The following is a 5,086-nucleotide window of genomic DNA, read 5'->3' as shown; positions in this document are numbered from 1 at the left end:
TAGATACAATCTAGATAGATCATCGGGCTCCTCAAAACTTTCAAGAGAATATCTCAACAGGTTCATCAGCTCGAATCACAAAGTCGAGGTGTTGGAGAAATCTTCTCAGCCAAACAGTCTCCTAGATGGCTGCTGAACAAGCAACATACTCCGCTTCCAAGCATAAACACATAGCCTAAAGTGGACCTGCGCTCATCGCTATCACCACCCCAATCAGCATCGCTATATCCTTTCAATCTCAAGTCCCTACCTTGGAAGCAGAGAACGAGATCATTGGTTTCTTTTAATTATCGAAGGATTATTCTGACTGCTTGCCAATGAATGGGTCCTGAGTTGCTCTGGTAATGACTTATCAAACCAACAGCGAAGCAAATGTCAAATCGAGTACACATCATAGCGTACATCAAGCTGCCAATTGCACTCACATAAGAAACCCTACTCATTTGCTTCTTTTCTTTATCCGTTTTAGGGCACTGATCAAGATTCAGAGTGTGATTCTTCTCCACTGAAGTGTCAACAGGTTACAATGATGCATCCTAAAACGCTCTAGAACTTTTTTAATATAAGATTCTTGAGACAAACCAAGAAGTCTTCTAGAGCGATCATGGATGACCTTCACTCCGAGCACATAGCTCGTCTCACCCATATCTTTCATCTCAAAGTTGAGAGAAACCACTCCTTAGTGGTATTAATTAACTCCATGTCATTTCCAGCCAATAGTATATCATCGACGTATAGAGCGGGGAACAAAATCCCATTCTCTGCCTTCTTAATATATACACAGTGATCTTCCTCTATCATGGACATAACAATAGAGGTAATGACTTCATGAAACCTAAAGTACCACATGAAACCTGAAGTACCACTGCCTCGACGACTGCTTGAGATCATAGATGGATCTTTTAAGACGACAAACTATCTTCTTGACCTTTGAGTATAAAACCCTCAGGTTGATCCATATAAATCTCCTCTGCTAATTCTTCATTGAGAAAAGCTGTCTTGACATCCATTTGGAACAATTCCAAATCTAGGTGTGCCACTAAGGCTAGAATCAAACGAATAGAGGCAAATCACACAACGGGAGCAAATGTCTCGTTATAATCTACCCCTTGCCTCTGAGTGTAGCCCTTGGCCACAAGCTGAGCCTTATATTTATCGATTGATCCATCCGCCTTGCGCTTAATTTTTAAAACCCATTTATTTCTAATAGACTTGCACCCAGGCAGAAGGTCAACCAATTTCCATACTTAGTTCTTGCTCATGGAGTCCATCTCATCTTTCATAGCAGCCATCCACTCACTACAAGCTGACGTCTGTAGTGCTTCTTTATAAGAAGCGGGTTCATCATCATCAAGCGGAGTGCACATGAAAATGTCCCATTCGATCTCAAAATGTCGACGGGGAATATGTCCACGTTCACTTCTACGTAATGGAGGGTCTGAACTGCCGACTTCCAGGGATATGCTCTCATTCAAGGAAGCACTCCCACTAGCCGGAGGATCGCTACCACTTCCTTCAACGACTTCGGGAAGTGATCGATCACCCTCAATAGAAGATGGGGTAGCGTCGTCCTGTAACTCATACAATCCGACGTCTCTTGGCATTTCACCAATGCTTGGAAAATCCCCTTCTAGGAATTCCACATCACGAGACTCAATCTCGGTCGTACCACCATCTGGGTGTTCACCATACATCACATAGCCCTTCGAATTTTCAGGGTATCTGATGAACACATGCTTGCTCGCTTTAGGGCCGAGTTTTCCAAATTTATGTGAAGGGCTGTGAACATATCCAGCTGAACCCCAAGGACGTAAGTAGTGTAAACTTGGTTTTTTACCACTCCACAACTCATATGGAGTAGAAGGCACTGATTTGCTAGGGACTTGATTAAGGATGTAGGCTGCAATCAAAAGAGCATCTCTCCAAAAATTTATGGGAAGTTGCGCTTGCGCCATCATCGACCTAACGATATCTAATAGAGTAAGATTCCTTTAGGAATAAACCAAGATATCGTCGATGAACACCACAATGAACATGTCTAGATAAGGCTTAAAAACACGGTTCATTAAATCCATAAAAGCTGCCAGGGCGTTAGCAAGCCCAAACGGCATAACGGTAATCTCATAATGTCCATATCGTGTTCTAAAAGCAGTCTTCGATACATCCTCAGGTGCAATCTTTAATTGGTGGTATCCCGACTGCAAGTCTATCTTGAAATACACACTCGATCCTTCAAGCTGATCAAAAAGATCATCAATCCTCCGCAACAGATACTTGTTCTTAATCGTGACTTTATTAAATTCACGATAGTCCACACACAAGCGAAGCGATCCATCCTTCTTCTTGACAAATAAAACCGGTGCTTCTAAAGGTGAAACACTCGGGCGAATGAAACCTTTGTCCAGAAGATCCTGCAGTTGTGCCCTCAGCTCTTTCAACTCTGCCGGTGCCATCCTATATAGCGCCTTTGAGATTGGAGTAGTCCCAGGGACGAGATCTACCACAAACTCAATCTCCCTATCAGGTGGCATACCAGGTAACTCCGCTGGAAACACATCACAAAACTCCCGTACCACTGAAATATCCTCAATCCTAGGGGCGTCGTCCTCACCTCTCAGCACCACACTAGCCAAGTAGGCTATGCAACCCCTGCTGATCAACTGCCTAGCTCGAGACGAGCTGATCGTCATTGCAAACAGCGAACTCTGGTATCCTCTAAACACAACCTCCATCTGCCCCGGTTCTCTAAATGTAACCGTCCGATTTTTGCAATCAATAGTGGCGAAATATTTTGTCAACCAATCCATGCCCAAAACCACATCAAACTCTCCGAGTTTATGCAAAGCTAGTAGGTCCACGGGCATGATCCAATCTCCTACTCGAACAGGGCAACTGGGGCAAAACTCCCTGATATCCAAATAATGGTCGGAGACTACAACACGTCCCGGATGCAACAAGAAAACTAACGGGATGCCATGCAACTCGACAAATAGCCGATTTACGAATGAATGCGATGTACCGATATCAAATAATAGTCGAACTCCAATGCCATTTAATAAAATGATACCTGCCACCACATCCTCGGCTGTTGTCGCCTCCTCTGTCTGAGCAGTATACATATGCCCGCTCGTGGCCTGTCATGACGCCTCGGTCTGTCACTGGACGGGTGGCTGCTCAGGCTGGTAGTGTGCCGATGGAGTCCCCTGACTAGCAGCTGGTAATGCCAATGCCGATGCCGATAAAGATGATGGTGCTAGTGACGAACCCCTCGGGCACTCGGTCCGGAAGTGGCCCTCCTGGCCACAAAGGAAGCACCTGCCTCCCCGCTGCGGACACTGCGGTGAAATGTAGGGACCACCACAGATCACGCACTGAGGAGGTCGGCGACGATCAGATCCTCGCTGCGCCGACGAGCCACGCCCTCGCGACTTGCTCCTAGGGTGTTGCGGCGGCCTCCTAAAGTGCGTCTGACTCGCACTCTCAACCGCAAGCCTTTTGCCCTTACCCTTATCCAAGCCCTCTCTCCGCTCCTGTACATCTGCCGCGCCGCTCTCCACAATGAGCGTGCGGTTCACCACCTTCCGATAGGTTTGGAGGTTGGAGGATTGCACAAACCGAAGATCGATGACCGCAGTCCACGCTCGAAAATGCAGGCCTTGTCATCGTCGTCCCGCACGACAAAAGGCACGCAATGAAGAAGCCGAGAGAACTCCTTTTCGTACTTGGCCATAGTTCGATCTCCATGGCGCAAGCCACGCAAGTCCTTTTCCATCTATCTCTTGACGCTGTTGGGAAAGTAGTGCGCCAATAGAAGCTCCTTGAACCTCTTCCAAGTAATAGCGGATAGATCAGTGTTGGGGCTGTCTCGGACGTCCAACCACCAACGGTAGGCCTCGCCGTCCAAGTAGTGAGTGGCGAGCCAAACTCTGTCCCTCTCCTCCACGAAGGTATCATAAAAAAGTTTCTCCATATGCATCAACCACTTCTCCACGATCCAGTCGTCGACCTTCTCTCCATCGAAGACCCGGGGACTGTACCTCCTAAATTCGTTGAGGCGATCCATGAGCCAGTCCCGCTGCGCTGTGAGACCCCAGATAGTCCTATATATAAGATATAATAGGGCTAAACTCTTAACCCGGCTTAAGCATTTTGGTTGGTGGCTAGACCCAAGAGGTTAAGAGAGTTAAGCGTGCTAGGGCGGGAGTAGTCCTAGGATGGGTGACCCCTGGGAAGTCGGGGCGTCACATTCGCTCCCTCAACCATCACGGGAAAAACTGTCCCTGCCGGAGGCACCTGAACTGGTGGTGCCACAACGTCCTCTTCCCGAGGCACGACTACGGGAGCCGCCCACGAAGAACCGGGCGTGGGAGACGGCGCCCTTGGTGCAACGTCGTCGGCTGGCTCAGGTGATGTAGAAATCTGAACGTCCCTAGCAGCCGCCTGCTGCAGAAGTAAATCCTCCAATCACTTCATCCGCGTCTCCTGCCCATGTGCCAAATTGGCATGTCGCTGAGCCGCAGCCGCTTGCTATGCCACTAAGTCAGTGAGGACAGCAAGATGAGTCCTCAAGTCACGGACCTCACTAGATCCGGAAGTGGCGGAGGTCTCAACCTCCTCAAGGTTTGTCGTATTGTCACGGCCGGGTACCAGCGGAAGCATATCCGGCACGTGCACAGACCCGCCATACACCTGCAGTATATAAGGCGTCTACAAAGAAAGCAAGTCGATAGGAAGTAAGACAAATATAGTAATCAACGAACAATGAAATGAAGAAAGTAAACAAGATAGAGAACAAAAATGAAGGCGAAAAGAACATCTGCGGAATATACACATCTGTAAACCGCCCAGACCCGTGCGATGGCCCTCCCGGAGGCGGCCAGGGCCCCGCACTGTCTACAGGTAACATATTTCTCTGGTGGAAACATGGATAAAAACATATGAGGCACTACATATAAATGACAACTAGGGCTACAACAACAACACTATGGACGAGAAATCAGCTCTAAAACCTAACATGTGAAAGACAAGAAAATGACTATCATATGACTGTACGTGTAACGAGACTATAGTCCTATCCTAAAAAAAA

This window comes from Ananas comosus, linkage group 12 (assembly GCF_001540865.1).
Source record: "Ananas comosus cultivar F153 linkage group 12, ASM154086v1, whole genome shotgun sequence".
NCBI lineage: Eukaryota > Viridiplantae > Streptophyta > Magnoliopsida > Poales > Bromeliaceae > Ananas > Ananas comosus.
This window is presented reverse-complemented; position numbering follows the sequence as displayed.